Source organism: Notothenia rossii (genome assembly GCF_949606895.1).
Source record: "Notothenia rossii genome assembly, chromosome: 3".
NCBI classification, from domain to species: Eukaryota; Metazoa; Chordata; class Actinopteri; order Perciformes; family Nototheniidae; genus Notothenia; species Notothenia rossii.
In genome coordinates, this window is record NC_136901.1 from 85,456,254 (window position 1) to 85,481,227 (window position 24,974).

The 24,974-nt window shown below is 39.3% G+C and overlaps 1 protein-coding gene across 5 annotated transcripts in view; it reads right to left on the reverse strand.

Annotated features, from left to right (window-relative positions):
* lingo2 (leucine rich repeat and Ig domain containing 2) overlaps nucleotides 1-24,974 on the reverse strand; it is a 227,487-nt gene that overhangs the window by 176,611 nt on the left and 25,902 nt on the right. For all 5 annotated transcript variants that reach the window (XM_079669735.1, XM_079669730.1, XM_079669734.1 and 2 more), the window contains exon 2: nucleotides 7,105-7,177. The gene's annotated coding sequence lies outside the window, so the exon portion shown is untranslated. The remainder of the gene's footprint in view (nucleotides 1-7,104; nucleotides 7,178-24,974) is intronic.

Below are 24,974 nucleotides of genomic sequence, written 5' to 3' on the forward strand. Positions count from 1 at the left end.
CTAACTAGGTGCCCGAACCACCTCAACTGGCTCCTTTCGACGCGAAGGAGGCCTGATTAAGATGAATTAAATCAGATAATAACTTGTATCACAAACATGAAACTTCAAAGAAGAGAGTAGTAAAAAGCTGTCCTCTAAAAGTCTGGTGTTCAAATAAAATATGTCAATTTCTTAGATGAGTCAAAAAAATACTACGTTGTTGGGACAAGGGCGGCTTAATGTGTGTCCGTGACAAGTGTGTGGATGAGCGGCAGCGAAAGAGATGGATGGCGGATGGATTCGCTCAGAGCGGATCAGCTGTTTGATCATTGCAGAGAAGAGGTTAGTAGTAATGTTGTCTCGAGGTGTCAAATGTACAGTGACACGCTCATGTAAACACAAACATCATTAGTGACTTTCTTGTGTAGAAATAATTCCCCCGCAGTTAAATAAAACTTATGCATGAAATAGACTACCGATGGGACCAAATGCCATTAACTGTAGATGGTTGAACTTCCTGTTTGGATTGTGAATGCACAGAAAAGTTCAACAAAAATATATCTTAGATTGTCAGGTTTTGTTTTGTTAGAATATAGCTGAAGTTGAGGTATACAACATGTAAACCGTTACATTGTATTGTGTTTCTTGTTTAAAGCTTTAGTAAATATAAGGATTAGGGTTATTCTGCTTTTATTCTGATTTCTGTCCCCTCCAAAAAATGTGTGCCTATATTTGAGCTACACCAGTTAGCTGTGTCTCAACACCCTTCAAAGGGTCTGTATAGGATCCAGTCCCTCCAGGCACTTTGGAAGCTCACTTAAAGACATCAATACTGTGGGAAATGAGACACAGAACAATGGCTCCGGAGACTGAGAAGTTAGACGGCTGAGTGAGATGGCCTTACATCTTATTTAAGGTACTTCTAGTCAATGCAGTAGAGTTCATTGAGGGAACTGTTTCACTCGTTAAAACGTCAAATGGGAAGCAGAGCGAAAGGCAGCGATAGTAATTAGCAAGACAGGTGAACTAAACGAAGTTCATTTTCCTTTTTGTTGCAATTACTTCTACCAGTAACAAGACATCTTTCAGAGTTTCCTAATCAATATAAATAATGGGATTTCATGAAAGCAGTTTGTTGTATGTTAAAGAAAACCATTGTACCAAATGGGTTAACAGGACCCTTCCAGTACAGTGCTTCAGGAAGCTTTGTCCCTTATATATGACCTATGAGTTATTCGCTGGTTGATTGAGTTGTGTGTGAAAAACTCAGTTCAATTTGCCTAATATAAGCATAGTTAATACAAACTCAAACTTCAAATATCATGTTCAAACACCTTTCTCCTCTGCTGCCCACAGCTGGAGATAACCAGGAGTACATTACGAGAAGGATTAATCCATATTATAAATTATATTTTTCCCTGCCTTTCTGCTGGAACATTGCACTGTCAATCAAATGTCATCCATTCAGTACTGAGGGTTACAAACCTCCCTTTTTGCCATGGCAACAAAAACGACAAATGTATGGGGAATACAAATGGACTGGCATTAAAAAGACAGAGGGGGGACTTTGAGATAGCTGAACGATCTGTGAGGAAAATATCACAGATCACTCATGACAAATGGCCTGCAGTCTATCAATTTTAAATTCTAAACCAAATTGATGCAGTATGAAGAGTGTAGGATGCAAAGGTTGCGCTAGTGTGCCTCAATCGGATGAATTGATGATATATTTTCTCAGATGAGTGATACAGTGATAACAGACATACAGTTGCAATGTGTCTCAGTGGGTGATTTCAGAAGTTTCAACAAAGAATGAATCATCTCCGTCTCAGCAGTGACTGTCTGCCATGATTGATGATGTTGTCACAACGCCCCTATGTTGCCACAATGTGGCTCCACTTCCTTATCACTTAGGCAAAAAATGTATACGTTAGCAGCTATCTACACATAGGCGTCTAACCCAATAGGCAAGAGAATTGTGCTGCACTCTGTCAGCCGTACAGAGACACACTGCAGCACCCGAGCTCTAACGTCTGAGAGAAAAGAACAGTAAGTGGGAGCCGTACATTTCACTGTGTCAAATCGATGAGATCGATAGTCACTTCTCTTGCACATTCACTCCTAAGTTACTACTGAGAACTGTGAATGGCTGTAACTTGCTTTCAACAAACTCCACTTTCATGTATAAAATCTATTTTGGCAAACACTGGTGGCTGACAGATAAGATGGATGAACAACAGATGAATAGACCAACCATGAATACATTCAGAAAGGTGAATATTCCCTTATTCTGCTATAAGAAAAGGCTTCAAAACTACCTTAGTGTAAGGGAAACTTAAGAGACACGAGGAGAGTTGGAGCTTTGATGTCAAACAATGATGTTTATTACAAGTCAAACGGCCGGAGAATTCATATCACAAGTCACAGCAGCAAAAGGTTCTGACTGCACGGATGGGTTGTCATGTCAATTCTGCCCAGCCTATCTCTTGATAGACCTTTTAACTAGTTTACAGAGGGTCAAATCCACATATTGGGGATGGGCGTAAACATCTGCAGACACAGGAGATGTCTCTCAAATCTGTGGAGCTTAGAAAGCCAGCGTTCTCACAGTCGTAAACCCCCCCCTGTGCCCATCAGGTCAGGCCATAAAACCTAGTATCAACATACGACTGCATTAACACATTCCTTACGGGAGATTAGAAGCAGGGATGGTCGTAAATGTCAACACACAGAATAAGGTTAAATATCTTAGGAGTAAGGAACAATTATTCTTTGACACTTAGGAGTAAGACAGATATATTCCCTTTCACTTAGTCAAACTTAAAAAGTAAGTTATCAAGGATATGTTTGAGTTCAACCTGTTTTGACATTTTCAGACCTTTGCCCCTCTCACTATCCCACTTTGTCCCCATAGCTTGTGATGCCTCTATCTCCTGCCCACAGCTAGGTGCTTGAGTCTTACCCTGTTCAAGCTCCCGTTGACCTGCAGCTTATCCAATGCATCCTTTCATGCTCTGCCACATCCTCACCCAATGGCATGATGCTGATGACTGCCAGCTCACCAGAAAAGCTTCTGATGTGACAACTCCTGCTCTACAGCTGCATCTGGGCTCTTGGTGAGAAAGTGAAATGTGTGTTGAGAGACACTAATGCAACACATTAGTTTGCATGAGCAGGTATGCAGCAGGTGGCATCAAACAGATTTATCATCAATGTAGTGCGATAGAGAGATGGGCTCCGAGGTTTCAGATGTAGGAAAAGATTTTTAAAAATAAAGAAGTCAAATCAAAGGTGTTTTATTCTTATTTTATTACGTTCCCATGAAACTATGCATCTTGCACATGTAACAATACCTAATACTTACTTTGATGTTTGGAAGAAAACCAAACGTTGAAAATGTCTATGAAGTTGTGTCTTGTATAGTCTTCACCGCAGTGCAGATATAATAAATATACTTTGATAACAAAACTTGTTTTTCTCAGACGGGATTACAGCACCAGGCAGGCCTGTCTGTATTTGGCTGTTGCCTTTTTGCTTGTGCCCAGGGCTTCATTAAACCCATCTCAAAGAAAAATGTTAAGATCTTGGTTTTCATTGAGTGCACAAAGGCATGTGTGCCAATGCCGAGACAGAATAACAAGTTGCATCATGCATCATGGCACAACGGGGGCATCTCAGTGAATGCTGTAGGAAATGTAAAACAAGTGTTTCTCAGACAGAGACAGGCCATCAGGCTCTTCGATTATTTTGCAACGTGAATCACACAGCCCCCCATTTAGAAAGTAATGTCAGTATTGATTAGCTCACCTCGCCCTGAAAAAGGTATTCAACTGGACCTAATAAGCCATGCTCACATGTTTATTTATCTGAACTCGATGAGATAAGGTAGACAACTTCTATAATGCATAACGGTGAATATAAATGTCACCATTTATTTTTGCCTTTACGTAAGATATTGTGATTGAAAAATAATAGAAATAATCCAGACACCGACTAACTCAACCTTATCTTGGAACAAGTATGCGTGTGTGATTTGTAATCTTTTAATAAATGTTAATGACTGCAGTAAAGCTGTCAGCAAACAAGGAGTGATTCCAATCGAATATACTAACCCCTAACCAAAGTGTAGCAGTTGTAGTTCTGAAGCACAACAATCCCCTTCAAAGTCAAATGTCATGCGTGAGCAAAATATCTTCTATTATTTATCATTGTTAAGTTAGACTCAACTTTAGGAAAATAAGGAAAACAGTTAAGTGAGTAATGACAAACAAGGGTATAAAAATCATAGTTGTGAGTATTTTTTCTTAATTTCTGTAGCAGTGGGAATTTAACATCATTTTTTTTTTAAATGTTGACATCAATATATTCAATTTTTTTTTCCCCCAAACAGTACAATGGGGGGTTTCAGCCAGACAAATCCATGAAACAGGATTAACAATTAAGAAATGTTACTCTTAACTTCAGGGCTTCTGTCTCTCAGCTTTGAAGTCAAGTTTGTATAAATTCAAGGTTTACCTAATTAATAACCATTAAAAAAAATAAAAAAAATCTGCTTCGCCAGATTTCACATAACATGCTGACGAATGATAAATAACAATTTTTTCAAAATGAGTGAATGTTTGCAAAAAAAGTTTATCAGTTTGAACATGAAATAGCTTGTCTTTGTGTATTCAATTGAATATACCGGTAGGTCGAAAAAGATTAGCAAATCATTGTAACCTATTTTTATTTACACAACATGTAATATTGCAATAGTGTGTTGTATTGCTAACCATTTCATTCATTTTAAGCTACAACATGCTCTATTAAGGCGTGATGAGATCACAGTGGGGGGGTGGCAGCTACCTGTGGTGTACAGACTGGCAGGATCCAAGGTATCCGGGAGCGGCTTTGCGCCCTGCTGCTGCCAATTCAAAAATACAGAACATCAATGTTTCCGGGTGGCAGCCACAGCGGTTCCCACTCGCTGTCTGAAACCCCTTTCAATCCCACCTTCCCTCTCATTTTTTAACTGGATACTTCCAACGGCAGAAATGGACGTTAATGAGCACAACACCAGACCACCGTGATCCCTGGACAAATCTGAGATGTGTGCAGTGATTAAAAAAAGGTCTTGGACCAGAGTAACATTTTCTCTGGGGCTGCAATAGATATGATATTATTATTAATTGTTTTATTTCATTAATTAAATGCTTTGAGGCTTTGTGTGAATTGTTATGTAGATAAACCCCTTGCTCTCTACTACCAGTATTTCAGTTCCTGTGACAAGCCAGAGATAAGACTCATTATGATCTATGTTTAGGGAAATTAAGCCTCAGATTAGGTAACTTCTTGAACATGTATGCAATACCATTCTAATTGCTTCTTCAATAGTAAGGATTATATTTAAAGAGTTCATTATTCAATTAAAACAACCTTGTTGCAATTTAAAGCAGGATGTTTTATAGTTGTAAAAAAGGTAATGGCAAATGACAAACTAATAATATGAGCATCGTCTTTACTTGAAATTGATTAGGTATCCGAATTAATGAAATGCTACCTCACATCCCCAGTAAACCCGATATGACGAATAATTATTTTCCATTTATAATAAAATAACATACGTTTCTCTTGATGGAGAAGGAGAAATTCTTCTTTTTTTTTTTAGCAATTTCCAAAAGTTTGACATTTCACTCTAGGAATGTTTCATGTGTATATCATGAAACATCTTTGATATAACAAGATCCAATCCACCTTGAGCCTTTCACCAATCTACCGTGCCATGTCCAATATAGTAGCGATAACATATTTCTAATGTTATTTAAAAGGAGAAATATAAATAACTATTTGCATCGCCATTCGGTGTTCCACACTTAGCATTTCATAATGTCTTCAGAGCCGTCTGATCATCTACAGTTCCTATAGACCATTTTTACCGCAACGTCTGCTTCGACACAGCTATCGGGATTTAGCTGGATCCACATAAACCTGAGGCAACATTTCAACCTCTTTTTTGATTAGCTGTATTAGCAATTAAAATAAAACAACCTGCTCATGTTGTTAATGTAAAACAGTATCCATGTAGTTACCACTTAAACAGTTTTTTTTTTAAAAAGGACTAACAAGACATTCTGTAATAATTGGCTACATCATGCTTCATTGCTCTTCTTTCCACTGTGCCATGTCCTCCCCTCTAACCTCACCAGTACACTTTGGGACCGCTGAATGGGCACAGTGGTTGGCATGGAGCTGTGAGCTGCTCTTATCATGTTAAGCACAATGACAGAGGGTTTGGTACAAGGGAACAGCTTTAATGGTTCTGGATGTGCGCCCCAGGGCTGCAATCACCCTGACCAACCCTTGTATACCCATGTTTAGCCCCGGGGCTTCAAGTGTTTAAGCTTCTATTTTGAGAATGTTCTTGAACAACAAATACAGACTTTTTAAATAGCTGTGCACAACACTGTGATGTACCATATAGAAATCACAACAACTGTTTTTAATGCAACAGCATGAGGGTAAACTATAGTGCCCTAGATTGGAAACCTTCAAGAGGTACGCACTGTAGCACATCAACGCTAACATTCATCAGATCCATTTATAATACTGAGTTGACAAAGTGATGTCAAAAGCAATGTTATTTTCAAATTTGTTGACAGATTCAAAAATAGCTTTATGTGAAAAGAACAGTGTGTTCTGCTGGCATGTTTAAAATAAAAGCCACCCACGGATTTACCAGCCATCAATACATCCACGGGTGAGTTTATAACTATCATGTTCAAGAGGGAATCTGACATAGTGTGTGGGTGCCAGAAGCTCTTATAATCATGTCACAGTTCCCACAGTGTCAGAAGTGTGCTTCTTCCCTCGAAAAATGTCTAAGAAAATACACAAGAACAGCAAGGCACAAAGGGTGAGGTTACCATCTTGGTTTATACATGCATTTACCACCATACTTGTGTCAGAATAACTTTCCTTTCTAACCAGATGTCTGGCACTCCTTGACCTGCATCTGTTCAATTACTAAGAATATTCATAGCCAACACGTGGCTACCAAAATCTATAAAGAGTCATGCATGAAGCCCTGCTGCTTTCCCTGAGGAACACATTTATTCATACCTAAAGAGACATGAAAGATCAACTTACCATACTGGAACAGAGGCAAAGAACATATCTGCTTTCTGCCAGGGGAGAGGATAGGGGCCTACGCAGATTCAGTCTGAAACACAAAAAGGAGAAGAGTTCCGTAACATCAATGACTTGTGATTTTACACAAGGCAGACAAAAGAGAATGTTGGAATGTCAGCGTACATGAAGCTTGTGTGTGTCATCCACTAATCGTACTGTATGTCACATTGGATAAGAGCATGCTGAGCAGATGAATGCTTAAAACAGATATGTAAATCCTAGGCTTTATATAACTCCCATAAATGTAACCCTGTATTTTAAGGGACAGAGAACATGTACACAGTACAGTATGGTATTGCTATTTTAACAGATAATCTCCTGCAAGGCTTCATAAAGGCATTGATAAAACATACAATTATGCTGGAACCACCCTGAACACACTCAGAGATGAACCTAGTTGAATATTCACATAAAGATGTATTTAACATTTTGAGTAGTGATAACCACACCCTAGTTCTATCAAACCCTTTGTGAACTGTTAACCCCCATACTTTTGTGATTTTAGATTAGATAGAGCTTTATTGTCTCCCTTAGGATAAATTTGTCTTGGGCATCGAGGAAATAAACATAAAACATTCAGGTCAATCATTCATAGATACAGAACAGAGATCACATATCACTAGGCAAAGAAACAAACAAGAATCATACAGGTACAGCACTTTCCCTATTGCACATACATAATCAAATATTGCACTTTTCCCTATTGTATTATACATAAATCAAATATTGCACGTTCCCTACTGTATTCATACACAATCAATATTGCACTTTCCCTATTGCACCTATGCATAGTGTCCGTCAAATTGCCCATATCCCTATTGTGTCCATACCTATTTACACATAATGCACTTCCCCTATTTAACCTTCTCGATTGCACAAACTACACTGTAAACATTGCCCTCCCGACAACTCCTAACACAGCATAATCACAATTGTTTCTGACTGTTCAGCAGCTTGATTGACAGCGGAACAAAGGAAAACTTATACCTGTTCAATCTACCGTTTGGTAATCTATACCTTCGGGCAGCAACTCAAACTCTCTTACAGGATGTGTTTGGGGTCGCATGTGATTTTACGGCCTTGCTTTCTCACCATCTCCTCAAATATCTCCTGAAGAGAGGATGGTGGAAGCATGCCAATTCTTTTTCCAGCCCTTTTTATCAAGCTCTGGAGTTGTGATTTAGATTTAACTGACAAGTTACCAAACCATGTTGTGATGCCATAACGAATAATAGACTCAATTCCTGCCCTGTAGAACATTAACATGATACATGTATCCACTCCATGAACCCTGAGCCGACGCAGACAATGCAGGTGCTGGCTTATCTTTGAGCATACCTGATCCACGTGATGGGCCCAGCCTAACTGAGCATCAAAATAAATCCCCAAATATTTAAAACGTGTAACCTGCTCAACTCCCTCCCTGTTGATAAGGACTGGGCTGTGATCACCTACTGACTTGGGGTCAAAGATCATTTCCTTTGTTTTTTTAACATTTAACACCAGGTTGTGCGCCTCACACCACTTCACGACCTCTTCAATCTCAAGTTTATAAATAGAAATGTCTGAGTCTCTAGTCAGTAGACTAAGTATGGCTGTGTCATCAGAAAACTTTATAATGTGGTTGTGTGTGTGCTGACTCCTACACTCATGTGTGTAGAGTGTGAAGAGAAGAGGAGAGCTAACGCAGCCTTGTGGTGCCCCTGTGCTTATGACCTGTGTGGGGTCGAGTTTACTTTCACCTGCTGCTGTCCTTCAGTTAGGAAGGAGTGATACCATCTGATTAAGTAAGGATTCACATCCATCTGTTTGAGCTTTTTGAACATAATTTGGGGAAGAATAGTATTAAAAGCTGAGCTAAAGTCCATGAACATTAATCTAGCATAAGCTAAAGGATTTTCTAGGTGTTTTAGAATAAAGTGAGTTGTAGAGGTCAGAGCATCATCTGTACCTCTACCATCGCTATACGCAAACTGGTAGGGGTCCAAGAGGTGTTGCACCTCAGTTCGCAAGTTCCCTACAATGATCCGTTTTAGTGACTTCATAACTATTGAGGTCAAAGCCACTGGTCTGAAGTCGTTGTTGTCATGTGGGCATGGTTTTTTTGCAACTGGTATGATGACAGCTTTCTTCCATATTTGAGGGATGCTTCCCGAGTCAGCAGAGAGCTGGAATAATGGACTACAGGCAGGGGTCGAGCTCATCTGCAAACGTTTTCAGCAGGAGTGCCGAAATACCGTCTGGCCCACTGGCCTTCTTAGTATGCAGTTGTTTGAAAACCCTTACCACAGCACTATCATCAATTATTATTCTTCTATTGTGTATTGGGTCACAGGTTAAAGAGGTTGACAAGTTATTACATGCATCAATGTTAGAAGCAGAATTCATATCAAAACGTTTGTAGAAGTTGTTAAGTTCATTTGCTTTGTTAAGCTCATCCAGAACATGCATCTCCCTCTTGCCGGAGTTCAGATTTGTAATTTCTTTCACAGAGTCCCACAGTTCTTTCGAGTTCTTGGTTGAGAAAGCCTCTCGGACACTCAGACTATGTTGATCTCGGGCTTCTTTAAGTTTCCCCTTTAGTTCTCTTTGAGCTGATCTCAGTTGTATTGCATCGTTCTTTTGAAAAGCGATATTTCTTCGTCGGATACACTGTTTTAATATCCGATGAAATGTGGTCTTTATTGTTTGGATATATCCTAATGGTCTTTTTTGGCACAACAGTATCGACACAAAAATGAATGTAGTCTGTGATGGTCTCAGCGATGGTATCGATGTCATTGTCCTGGTAGAATACTTCCCAATCTGTGGCCAGGAAGCAGCCACTTAGCTTTTCTTTTTGTGATTTGTGTTGGTAAAGGAAAGAAGAATAAACATAAGAATGTTATCCGTGTAGTGAGAGGCCACTCCATCAAATTCTTCATCAATCCACTTTATGAAAAAAGCATTTGTGGATATATTGTCCACATTCAGTGTAAACGTGTATCAGGACTGTCATTGCAGTTGGATTTCCCAGACATCACAAAAAGAACCAGTGTTTATTTCCATTGAATTGCTTTTTCAGTGTGTGTTTTTTTTCTCCCATAGGAAGTCTACCAGCAGCGGCTTAAGGTGGTTTCTACTGCTGTCAACCTGAACCACTTTAAATACTAGAAATATGTCTACGTGTAGCAAAATTCAACGATAAAAACCCATATATTTGTCATTTTGGAAGGCAACATAATTTATGCGTAGACTGTGCATTGTGTTTACTTTTTGCGTGAAATGTTTTCGAATGCTAACAATGAGGAAGCTTTTGGTTGGTGTTGCTCACTCCTGAATACTTAACATTGGAATTTTCAACTTTTCTTTTATTTCAGTATGTCTATTATATTTAATGAGCTTATGTTTGAAGTGAAAAGGAAAACAGAGATAGAAAACACAATCTGCCATTCACTGCATCTCCGGCTCTCTGACAGCAATGTTTTTGAAATAATGAGATCTCTAGCATGGTTTACCCTGAACGGAAAGAGCCAGCAGAAAAGAGGATGACAGAAAAAGTCAAACAGCCATGCAGGTTTTTAACACAGAGCCGTCTTAATGATTGCATCCAAGCTAGTTATTGGCTGTAGTCTTCCCTCACTAACCACCATCCGGTTGGTTTCAATCAAAGCCCATATGACACATTATTAATGTGGCAGACCGAGATCCTGGTGTATTTTTTCCCCAAATCTGCAGGATCATTTTGGCTTCTCCACACAAAGAGAGGAGAATACTGTAGCACTGTCCTAGGAAGGTGTTTGGGTGGAGTAAGGGTGGGATGATGAGGAGAAGAGGGGGATGAGACCCCGTTGGGATGGAATCTTGAGTATGCCAAGGTCAGCAGAACACTCACAACGAAATGAAATGCAGCCAAACACACAAAACACAATCACACAAACACAGACACACTTACACGTAGCAACACACTTCCCACATAAGCTCCTCCCTGAGGACAACCTGCTGAGAACTGCTAAATTACCACTGGGCTGACACTTGGCTATATAGGGGCCTGAAAAACCTCCGAACACAAACACATTTTCTTATTCTCGTGTCTTTACGTTGGCATCGGTCATTTTTTAGAACTTCACCTTCACCCTTACTGCATTCTGGCGTGGTCCTACCTCTCTTTGTGAATATGAAAGGCTTTCGTTTGAGTGGAACTTGTCTCTCAAATGCCATTCATGGGGCCTGATAGTTAATACTTGAATTCCTTTCTTTGAGTTATCGCCAGTGTATTTGTGTAGGCATAAATGAACTTGTCTTGGATGTAGAATTGCTGTAGTGTTAGTTTATTCCCGAACACAAGCAAGTACTAAATTATTGACTTTAAATGCTTTCACTTTGACAGATGGGAACAAATGAGATGAACAAAATATTGGCTCTAGATAAAACATATTTCACACACGAAAGATCAAGTCTCAATAAAATACAGTTATTACAATTGTGCCTCCTGTACTCAATCACCAAGCGCTTGTATATACACAGAAGCTGTTATTGATGAACCTAAAGTACTGATATATTTTACATTTATTTGCCATTTACGATGCCATATAAATTTGCTAAATCATCACTTGCAATACACATCAGAGGGCATTACAATCCCTCACTCTTGTAACTGCCATATATTTTTATGAATATCACTTTTATTTCTGTATTGATCAAACGTTAAATGTATGTTGACTTTCTATAGGATGTCCAACAGGGCCTTACATACTAAAAGCTGATTGATATGACCTGCTACCTGCTGAGGAGACTGAGGTGTTTAAGGGTGCAGGGGGCACTTCTTCAGACCTTCTATGACTGTGGGGGCTTCAGCCATCTTTTATGGTGTGGCCTGCTGGGGCAGAAGCACCTCGGCTACTGAAAGGAAGAGACTGAACGGACTGGTAAGGAAGGCTAGCTCTGTCCTGGGGAGTCTTCTGGACACTGTGGAGGTGGTGGGAGACAGGAGTCCTCACTGTGGAGGTGGTGGGAGACAGGAGAATGGCAGCCAAGCTGTCCTCCCTGCTGGACAACGTGTCCCATCCCCTCCAGGACACCCTGTCTGCACTGTGCAGCTCCTTCAGTGACAGGCTTCTGCACCCGCGGTGTCTCACAGAGAGATACCTGCAGCGGTCAGACTGTACAACCAGCACGGCCCCTGGTAGACCCCAACGCACAACAAAAACTGCAATTATAAATATACACACCGAAAATAGCTGTGGAATTTATTCTACCACCTTTTATACTCTCACCTTGCTGCTATATCGCTAAACTGTTATTGGTACTGGATGTGTATTTTTGTATATATATATATTGTAGTTTCTAGTTTTGTATCTTTAATATGAATATTAGTTTCTTATGCATGCTTCTTGAGAGATAGTAAGCTGTCTTTGGCTCTTTGCTGTAACTATTGTAAATGTGACTGTTGACTAGGAAATCATCTCCACTCGTGCAATTTCAGAGCCTCTTTTTAAATGTGCAGTAAACACAAGGAAAAATCTAATTCACCAAACACTGCAATCTTACCCGAGAACGAGAATCCTTAAATGTACTCTTAAATGTTATTTAGTATTTCAATATAATCCATATTGTCCAATAAAGACTCATCCTTTAGTCCCCTTATGACATTTCAATGGGAGACAAAGAGATTGTTGTAGTTTGGCTGCATATTGAACTAGTTATCTTTCGTAAAACATTCATGCTTATTCAGAATAAAGGACCCAGTGCAGATGGGGAGAATATGGGGAAACATTTAAACATCACACGGGTATTTACCCATAAACAGAGTGCCTTTTGTAATCCTCTCAAAGTCCTCCATTATCTACCAGAGTGCTTTTTGTGTTTCTACATTTTTGGGTGGCGATATGGAGGGAGTTTTGGGAATCTAATCATTTCGAACAGTCTTTACCTTCCAACTCCTTATAAAGAGATATTCAAAATATTTAAACATACAGATATCTGAATACATATTTTCTGTGCCCGGATTGCATTCATCATCATTTTTCTCAGGAGTTCCCTGAAGGCAACCGGCGCTAAATTATTGATGGGCCTGAAAGCTGTTTGGCTCTGTTAGGGAGTGCCTGCAACTCTCTTGGGAAACAAAAAGCACCAGCTTCTTTGAAACCAGCGGAAGCAGCAAAGTCTCGGTTCGAATTTGTGTTGTGTTCCTTCATGCCAAACATTTAGCGCTGAGACAATGCAATACAGTTTCATTACAATGCCAGAGCCTCGCAGGCGGAGACATCAAAGGCTGGGTTAGTCTCTGCTTCAGTTTACTAAGACAATAAAGAGATGGAGATATAGTTAAGACTAATTTCAAAGAGAACTACTGACAAATTCATTATAAACATGCGAGAAGCTGAAATAATGAAATACTACAGAATGCACCTCGAGGTAGAAAATGCTGTGGATGTCAAACCTAAAATGGAACCCATGTTTTGTAACCCTCTTCTTGCATCTTTTAAAGCTACAAAGACTCCTAAAATGCAGGAGCAAGTTCATCAATAGTGTATAATGACTGATGACACCATTTATGTTTTAGATCCAAAGTGGTGTACTTCCAAATGTATTCAGGTACAAGACAATCTGTCCTGAGTCAAGAACTTTTCTAAAAAAAACAACTGGGTACAAGTTGGTCTTTCATTAATTATCAATCATGTTACTGCAAGCCGGTTGTTTTTATGTTGTGTCTCATATGTTGCAAACTTTGACAGCAACTTCATCATGTCGGAAATATGGAATCTCATGATTAAACCCCCTGAGATGCATCTTCTTATTTTCAAACAAACACTCAAATCTAGGCCCAACTGCCCCAGATCAGACGAATAACTGAATTTTTTATGGCCGACGTTCACATTAAACAGTATGCAATAATGGTTGGCCTCATAATTTCCCTCTTGAACTGACAAAAAAAGAGTTATCTTCAAAGCGTTTAAATAGGATGACAACCCTGATTGAGATATTAGTTGTTCAATACAATATCTGGAGCATTCTTGTAAACAGTGTCACATTCCCCACTGGGACCTTTGCAGCATACTTTTGGGAGGCTTTAAATATCAAGAATCGATGTAGGCCACAGTACAAAGGCCTTAGAACACAAAGAACAGGGGATTCAGTCAAGGTTTTTCAAAATGCCACCGTAGAGACAGATAGTGTTTGACAGAAGTGCACCCTGCGGAACAAAAATGGCTGTATCTAGAAAAGCCTATCTCGTACAGCGTTAGCATTTTTGAAGTGTCCCACCCTACAGCGAGGATGGAGCACCTTTGACACGGTTGCGGCAGATTTGCAGCAGCAAATTTGAGATGGCTGCTAACTACAGGTGTCCTTTTGCGATCTGATGCAAAAGTCATGGAAACCTGAAACTTTATTTGTGTGGAAACTGAAAGTGTGCTTTGGAAACTGGCAGAGAAAAATAGACGTGCCTTCACAGCTTGAGCCCTTCGTTTGCCTGTGAAATGTTGTCTGTAGAGAAGGTCTGGGTGACGGTGGAGGAGCGGCTTCACTCTATGCAAAGCTAACACGTTTAGTTGATTTCACAGCGGAGACCTAACTTTCCTCTGATAAGCACTCTCGATGTTTTCAATGAGTCATGTTTACCTGCCGATTTAGTTATACACACGTCTTTTAAAGATGGCTTTTTTGCCTAATGCAGCCAGAGATAAACAAAGAAGTGGGGACTACAGCAGCAGATTGGTTAGACCTTACCTGCTGATATGGACTATGCGTTAGTCTTCTGTTGCTCTACAAGAAGATTGCAAACATATTTTGTGTCTCCAAAACAAGCTGTCTGTCTTGCATTCGTTTGATAACTGTGTATTACTGAGAATAAAGTGCGTTCAGATCATGTGCTGCACACTTAAACTGATCATTTTTACTAAATGCACTCTGAAAATATATATTGTTCAACTATTAGCCATCTATAAAGACCCACCCATGTCTATTCTGTTTATTTTCTTTTTTTAATGACATGCATGTACCAAGGCACACACAAAATCATTCCTAAATTATAAACGTCACAAGAAAAAGTGAAAATGTAAATTAAGACCCCCCTTTGGCTGTTCTCACATAAAAGTGAAGTCTGGAGAAGGCTACGAAGACAGCTGTCAGCCTTCAACGTCCTTTTATGTCCACAGAAAGATACTGTGTACATAGTAATGTTAAAACAACTGAAGCAAGAAAATGGGAAAATCGTAATGTGTCCATTTCAAAACAATATCTTATAGTCCTTGAGAAGATGATCATTCTGTTTCTGTGTTATCAAAGTTAATGTCTGAGGAGAGGCAATACTGCCATTGGAATTTTAATACACAATAAATCTGCGTAGGCATCAGAGCGTAAAGTCTAATCAGAATCATCATACACTATGAAAAACACTGTAAATGATAATATTTCCCATTTGCTTTTGTGAAGATCTATCATGTTAATGGGATTTGTTTGACTTTATATAAAATGAAACAGACACTATAATATCCCAAAAAATGCATCATATTCATCGTCTTTGTGTTATACTAATAACACAAGTGTGCAACAGTTGACACTTCAAAACAGATCTTATTAATTAACTAAAAGTGTTTTGATTATACTCAATTGAATTCATTCTGACTAAATGCACTGCAAAGATGTACTTTCTTTGAATATGAACTGTTTGTCGGTCACTACCCGATCTGTCCCCCTGCCCGATCGGTACTGCGCATGTGCGAGATGGTCCGCCACATCGGAGAACTCCGGACGGCAACCCAAGATGGACACTTGACACAGTGGCTTATAGCAAAGCTCAAAAATAAAACGAGAGAGAGATGAGTTATTGTTATTACAACGTGACTTTACTATTATTTAACAACTCTTTTTATTGAGTTCTTTTATTTGGGGTTAAGTACTGTGGCAGCGGGGTGTGGTTAGGGCGCCGGCTGCTGGAGTGAAGGGAGTGGCTCGGCCGGAGGCCAGACAGCTGATCGGAATCAGGTAATCATTGCCGGAATAAAAGCATGTCGTAACCTGGTTCTGGTCTGTTTCGCAGTAGGCGGGATCCTGGAAGGTCGCCCAAGGACCTGTGAAGGTTCCCACCCGGGTAACGTTTGAGACCCGCGTATATTTTTGTTTGGAGTTAATAAACGCCTGTGTTCAACCAACCTGCTCTTTCCGTCCCTATTTGAACCCTGTGTGAGCGGAGAGGCTCACAAGTACATTGTCAGAATAAGTGAGAAATGGATTTAACTTCTGTTTAACTTCATTTTTTATTTTTTGCATACATTCACAGTATATATTTATTCAGTATGACAATAACCGCTATTTTGATAAACATACTATACATATTGTGGGAGAATCTTTTTGGGTAAAATATGTTGATGGACAGCTTATTGCAATACTTTCTGGAGATTGAAGTCTGTATTTTCTAGTAACCACCCTTACTGTATACTCCAATGATTGTCTGTGCCTTATGAGACTAAAGCTCATTCCAATGTATCAAATATCTTCACTGCACATGTACAAAACCACAAGATGAAGCAGACATTCATCGCATTAACCTTAAAGTCATAATTTAATTTCAGATATATCTCATATATACTTTTTCTTTAGTACCTGTAGTTTCACCATCTAGTTTGATGCACTATGTGGAAACATAACAGTGATTTACGTCGGTTCTGAACACTATTTCCCAAGGAGGTGTTTGCCTCCATTAGCATTAGATGGCTTTTAGATTGGGCATTACATTTCTCTGAACAATGAACTGAACTCTATTTGCCATAAAAAATAAATTATGATGGAAAAATTATACCTTTGTTTCTTTTCATAGTGAAGGCTCACACACATAACAACATAAATGTTTCAGGCTCCCACCTGTTCATTAGATCTAGTTAGAGAAATTGGACATAATTACAGAATGCAATTGCACTTTTCAGGCATTATTGTGGGTACTTATATGACTGGGTTGCGTGCTACACAGCAGTTAAAAAATGTAAATAAGATATAATTTTCCTGCACTTATTTTGGAGTTGCAAACAGAGCCTTAGACTGATGCAAAAGCTGTCACCATAGCTGTTGTTCCTGGTGATGTGGTATATATTGAAGTACTGTTCGTGAGCACTTCTGTGCAACTATGTATTTCCCCGAAAACATGGTGCAGATAGAAGAAAGATTCTCTATGTGTGTGGCAGTAAGTGACGGCTGGTTTGCCCTTTGCACATGTTTCTTCTGATCATCAGCGACTATTCTGCATTTCTGAAAGAATATCAGCTGCAAAGTGCCAGGATTCATAACATTAGCCTCATTTTCTTTTTTTATCCCTCGCAACTGCAAAGGATTTTTTTCACTGCCTGGGAGAAGGTTGTATGCTGCTGATTGGATAATGAATGTTCTGAACTCCACAGTAAAGAAATGCAGAGGGTTATTTTTTTTTCTGTGAATGACCAAATGTAATCGTTGAATGGTCAGTGTCAATCAACTATCTGTAAATGAACAATGAAAAAGGGATGGTGTCCCAAGACGCTGAGGCAAAAAGACAAGTGTATTCCCAGGATCTAACAAACGTGTGTACGGTATTTTCTTCCCCATACATTTTAAAAGCCTGTCATGTCTTTACATGTTAAATAGGAAGCGGTCTTCTCTCCATGCCTTTGTTAGCATATTGCTGCAGTTCTTGGTGCATTACAGCCAACCATAATTGGAAAAGTGTGAAACCTTGTTAACACTGAGAACAGGTGACAGTTGCAGGAGACCAATGAAATGTTAAAGAAATACACCATTGACTCAGAAGGCCATGTCAACACCAGCACTAGCTAATTTAAGAAGGGACTGTGATTCAAGTCCAAGACAGAAGATGTCAGTGAGAAAGGTTTCTTGCTATAAAGCCCAGTAAATGGATAGCCTTGGTTTGACAAGGTCCTGTCCAAATGACAGGATTTTAAACAACTGATCACTTTGCCTTAAATCCTGAGTGCGCTGAATGTACAGGGCCAGGGAACTCAGCAGGCACAATTAGACCTCAGTCGCTCAACCTCCTGCCGTCCTACAGGATAACAAAGTGTGAACTCAGAAAAGACTTCTGAAAGAAATCCAGAGGTATAGGGAAGTGGACTTCACCCTCCACTTCATGAGGGAATCATCAGTCAGTGTAAAGTGAGACGGATTGAAGATCACCAAATGATATCACATCTGATGGAAATAATTTGTCAAGGACAAGACATTTGAATAAGTCAGTAGATGCCCATTTGATCAGAGGGGCTCAAATGGATAATGCTACAGTGCACTAAAGACCTTGTACAAAGTACTGCAGCTAGCAGAAACAAGAAATTGAAAAGTAAAAATCACTCATCAGCAAAATGAAAATCTGTGACTGCGGTCCCGGTACTCACATCACAATGATATATTCATCTGGAGCTATTTGATCTTAAGCATCTTGCCCAAGAACACTTGTACATGTAGACTTTAGTGGACAACAACTCTACCTCCTGAACCACAGCCCCCCCAAACTGTTTTAGATACCATCAAGTTCAAGTCAATGTCCCTATCCTTACTAGAGAAAAAAGTAGAAAAAGTCATTTTCATCATCCCAACTTCCCAAAACCTTAAAGGTCCCATGTCATGCTTTTCCGGTTATTACCCGTCCCCTTGTGTGTTATGAAGGTTTTTCTGCATGTAAACGGTCTGCAGAGTCAAAACCCTCAAAGTACACCCTGTAGCGAGTAAAACTCTAACACAGAAAATACCTCCCCAAAACGCCTCGTTGGAGATACGTCACTGTCCATTGATTCTTCCGTGTACCGCATGATGTCATGCGTTACCCGGAACCAAATGGACCAATCCGTGGAGCCGTTACGTTACGTCCGCTGCTGATTGGTCCAAATTGACCAATCCACGGACTTCCTCACACACACACTCAGTGCATGCAGCTCTGCTGATTTCTCCTCCCTGGCTGCAGGCTGATAACAGACAGTTGGCATTGCGGCGAAATTCTCTCTGCAGACCCATTCTCACAGCGTTTATCAACCTTTTTCTTACTCAATATCAAGCCACACTTGTTGTTTTTACTTCGGCTGTGACTTTGTGTGTGCTCAGGGTGAGTTTGGCTGTGTTTCGCTGTCGCTAAACAAGGAAACCACACCTCCACGGAGCTCAGCGCGATTCACAAGTCCCAACCAATCAGAGCACACTGTGCTCACAGGGAGGGTGGGGGCTGGAGCTACTGGAGCTACAACGAGCCGTTAAAGGCAGAGAGTGAAATTCAGTGAATACACGTAGTTTACAGAGATGCTGTATGAGAAACCAAAGTGATTTTGGAAAATTGCACAATATAAATATATTCTAGTAGACCTCAACAATGGAATTATGATCAGTGGAAATGGCCATGACATGGGACCTTTAATACAATCTCCAAATAACGGTTAAGCTGTTCCAACATTCACTTTGCTACTAGATTGTGTGAGTTAACTTGTTTACTCCATATGGACGACTTCTGTTTTATTGCTTTTACTAAGCAAAGAAATGTCAACAGAAACTCATTCAATGAAAGACTATGGACCCTTTTTTCATTTTCATTTAATTTAATTTCAATCTTTATTTCGAACAGATTAAAAAAATAACAAATAAAAAATAACAAATGTGAAAAAACAGAATACCTTATTGTTAAAATACAGTATTTATCCACATTCATGAAACAAAAAAAGTCTTCATATTAATAATAATAATAAAAAATCATATGTGTCCGAAAGGGAGTAGGAGGAAGCAAACGCTTATTAATTCCCACCCCTTACTTGACCAATGATTGTCCTTTAAATCATTATGCAAGTTATTCCTACTTACATTTATACATACAATCATTTCTCATCTTCAATCACCTCTCTTTATTCTCATAGCTTTCCAAAAAAGTGTTTCCGTACATCCTTTTAAACTGAATTATGCTTTTGCTTTGTTTTATCTCCTGCTCCAAACCATTCCATAAAATCACCCCACAGATTGTTATGCACATACTTCTCTCAGTTGTTCTGACCTTGAGTTGTTTAAAATGTAGATTTATTCTCAAATTATACCCACCCTCTCTGTCTACGAACAATGTTTTTCATTTCCTAGGAAGTAGATTATGTCTTGCTCTGTACATGATTTGTGCCGTTTTAAATTTAACCAGATCAATGAACTTCAATATGTGTGACTTCAAAAATAATACATTAGTGTGTTCAAGACATCCAACATTATTGATAACTCTTATAGCCCTTTTTTGTAATGTGCATAACGGCTGTGCTGTAGGTTGGTTTTGTACGTGTTTCCCCAAATCTCCACATAGTAAATCAGATATGGCAACATTAGTGTGATATACATGTTGCACACAGTATACAATGAGTAGTAGTCCAGAATTTGTCAAAAATTGCGATAGTCTTAGCCAGTTTTGCTTTTACCTGAGTGATATGAACAAATGTTCGAAATATATGTTTGATGCCACAAATTGTTGGATGCCGGATACAGCAGAGACTGTGTCCGCTACCTAAGTAAACGTTTTTACAATACTGACTGTCCCACACTGCACAATGACTTAATTGAGAATTCATAAGAAATACCACTTAGTGATTAAATTGTTATTTTTTATTGTCACCTGTCAATGTAGATGGAAGTCGTGTGTTATGCAGGACTATAACAGTTTATAACTTTGATAACTATATGTCTGATTTCATCTAATTACTGGTGCTAGTGTGCAAGACTAGCTTTGTTTAGTATTCTCACACACCTTGTATGTGCAGTGATATTCCTTTCAAACCTAACCGGAGACATTTTAAATGTCACTGCATAACAGACTAGTCTGAACACTTCTTCCAATTACTAACATGCAAGGTTCTTGAAAATGACAAAACAGCCATCTAAATCAAATTTGATTTCATGTTATCCCTTTTTTATAACGTTTAATCATCTGTATATGACATGGTACAAAACCTAATCTATGAAGGAAAAGTGCTATCTAGTACCATGGTTGAATGTCATTTTCCACAGTGAACAGTGTTACGTGTGCACCAACTTTAGCTATCATACTCAGTCCCAGTTTGTTCACTGATCCAAAGAAAACTAGCAATGTCCTTATGTCGGCTGAGTAGAGGTAGCACTGCTATGCATGCACGCTCTTAATGCTCTCTGTGTACATATTTGAATGAATAAAACATGGCATCCAAAAGGTTCCATTGCAACATGCAAACTCTGCAGCTTGCCCTCCTCCCATGGTTCCCTATGGTACTATTGTACATTTGAGTGACCATTATCTAGATTCTAGAAAATGAACAAAGAACCCTTGGATGATTAACCCTGTAAAGCCCAAATATAGAAAAACATTATAATTTATTTATTTGACCTTTCAGATGTTGTTTTAGGGAGCCTCGGGGGCAGAAACGAAAGAGTTTTCAAATTGTGTACGTTGTGGTAAGTTTTTAGGGGGATGTTGTAATATTGCAACATTGGGCGGGAGCAGAATTTCTGTATTTCTACTCACATTGTCGGAATAAATATATTGAACAACTAAGGGTTGATTTGCAGGATTGATTGCTTACTTAGCCCTATATCAGTATAGCATGAATAATAATCACACATCAGTCATATTTGTTATGAATAGTCATTTATTAAATATGAATACAATGGTAGTCCCAAAAACAGTTCCTATCGTCAGAAAAGCAGAGACGGACGTCACACTTTGTGCATTGTGTGTTTGTGTACCCTTTACTGCAGTGTCTGCAGCGTCCTCTCTTTGTCTTCACTGGAAAATGTGCCATTAGGTCCTTGCGTACATCCAGTGGAGGTTGTGATCTCTTGGATGGGGCCACACAGGTACATGTTTCCGAACGTGGAGAAACTAGTATGTAAAGTATAAGAGCTCAAAGGATGAGGACCCCGTACTGTTCTGTAGTATTGTATACAAAGTAAATACTATATTAAAGCTTAAACCTCTCAAAACCAACTGTAAATATATGAAAATAACGTGCTCTTAGATGGAAATGAGGGATAAGACACTTGTTAGATAATGTATTTGGGTATACAGTAAACCAGAAGTGGTTGTCTTATTGCTAATTTATACTGCACAAATACATTTTTTCTCATCTAACTGCTACATTACTGTTTGTTTTCAGTTTTACTTTGCTAACATACTCATTTATAATTCAAATGTCAACAGAATATATAAAAACACATTAGCACAGAATGTCCTACAGCACTGAGTGCAACTTAGTTAAACATACTTTACCCTGTTGGGACAGTAACCATTTACATACATAAAAAACAGAGTAGTCCACACTGCACGGAAAATTTGATACAAACTGTGTTCACAGTGTTCATGAACACATGTTGACTCTAAATGAGTGCAATGTTGTATTTTCTTATACATTTTTTAAAAATAATTTAACAAGTTGTATTGTTAACAAATAATGCTACTTTTCAGTATTGTAGTCGCCGCCTGCAAAGTACCAACACAAATAGGCGAGAGTGATGCGGTACATTTGCTTAAACCATTTTTCAGGGTGAGCAAGAGCATTTTGTCGAAATGTCCCATACCTTTATACAGGGAGCCTTATCTCTCTACTGCAGTGTTTTCCTTTTTTGTTCTCTCGATGTCATGCTACTATTCATCCACAATCTGTCTCTGTTCAGAACAACAAATAACCATTTGGCTCTTTTTGTCTTCAGGACAACCAACTGTCTGTTTCTTATTCAGACTCTCTGCCTCCTTGCCACATTGTCCTCACTTGCTCATTGTCTTTGCCTCCGTCTGCCCCTTGTTATTTATGGGATGCAAAACTGCAGGAGTACAGAGAAGTAGCCTGGAGCTACAATATGCCCATAGCCAAGCTGCCCAATGACTGCCAAGAGATTATGGAAAGGCCTTGTCGAAGACAGGAAGCCTTCTGTCACCTCTGCCACGCCATCTCCCCTGCACGGTATCCTGCCTATTCTTCCAGCCTGATTAACACTTTTATTTGAGGATGAAGTGAGGGCTTAGTGTGGCTCATATAGCCCATGTGTGTTCTACTTCCCTCGAGGAAGCCATCAGTTCTTCCTCACATGCGTAGGCAGTCTGATGAACATGTGTGAGTGAGATGCATCTTTATCTCGATGACTATATTCGTAGAATGACTGATTGAGCTGTTGAAATGTAATATGTCGATGATATTAACATAACCCTCACAGCCATCAAATGACAAAAGTGAAAATGTATCAATGCCCTAGCTCATCATCTTATTTATGTTTTATACTTATGTTCATAAGAAAAGGTGTTTATTTAGTAGGAAAGGTAATTGAAGTTGACTTTGAAATGTTGTTTCACTCCAGGTGTTGATTTGAAGAGAAAAATGCCCTTCTGTCAAGGTCAGGAGAAGAGCTAAACTCAGGATGTCATGTGTGGTTTCAACCATACGATCCGTGCAAAGCCCCGTTAACCATAAACCCAATTACCATAAAAAACACATCGTGGGTTTCACATAGAGGATGGTAAGCACACGCTGCTGCATACAAAAGCACTAAAGGCTGGAGCTGGATGACTAAGGAGCCATTGCAAATCACTGACCCTGGTCCCTCATGTGTCTTCAGTGCACGCTAGCCCTAAGATAAAGAAATGAGCAGAAGATGAACGGAGGAAAAATGATCTTGGATGCAAGTGAGGTCTTCTAGAATGACAGCTGAGAAAGCAACACAAAGAAAATGAAAGATGCTATTTCATTCAACATCTCAAGCCATTCTAATGCCCTGTTCCCTCTGACGCTTTTGAAATGTCTAGATAAGCAAGGGTGGAAGCCATAACATTATCAAATTACTGTTAACGCAGCTTCTACTTAAGAGTACTTTTTTTCCTTTTTAGCCATGCCATGCACAGTCAGACGTAGCAACTGGAAACTATATCTGTTATCTGTAGAGGCCGGAAGGGATCTTTAAAGTGGGCAGTAATGGTAGGTTAACTCATGTTCTGCTCTTTGCATTGTGTTTCTAAGATGCCTCTAAAATAAAGGTCCCAACTGCCAAAGACTCAAGGTCCAATAATCACTCATTCTCAATGAACCATTAGGTTTCTGGCTGGATGTGCTGTCCTGTTTAACAGAAGGCGTTTATTGAGCTTCTGCTCTGTTGCGCAGCCAATTAGATAGGCTCTGTTGTTTTTGTACTACATGTATTAGCTTGTTTGTATGACTGAGTGAACGCCAGGCACCTTTTTACATGGTCGGTACAATCACCCATTCATGCATAACCTTAGACTATAGACAGGATCACAACGATGCTTATCAGCAAGCTAAACCTCCCCTTTGGCTGCGAAAAGCAGAAATGCGGCTTAATTCCAGTCATTGGCAAATCAAGCAAACATTTGACATACATATATATTATATATAGTATAACTGTAACTAGAGCAGAATTAAGATGACAGCAGCTATAGAGACACTGCCTATGTAAGACCATTATAGAAAATAACAAAATCAGTTTGTTATATTATATATTTGGATACTGTGCATCTTATATTGGATATAGGGATAATGCTTTCAATACAGAGGTCTGCAATTCAACCAAAGGACAAAGGTGCTCCACATTCTTGGAACATTGTTCATTCTGTCCTCCCACCTGTCTAACAAACGCAACAGGAGGGATGCCACCGGTTTTGTCCTTTGGATTTGTTATCAAATAATATATGGAGTTGAATGCACCAAAAGGAGTACTCACAAACCTGTGAGGTTCTTAAGTGTCTGCAGATCTATCCAGCAGGTGCAGTTTGTTCGCTAAATCACGTTGTGTAGGCTGATAGCTTGTAGCTGATAACGGAATATAATATAATATAATTTGTCCTCTGTTTGAGGCCATGTACCGTGTGTGTAGAGAAG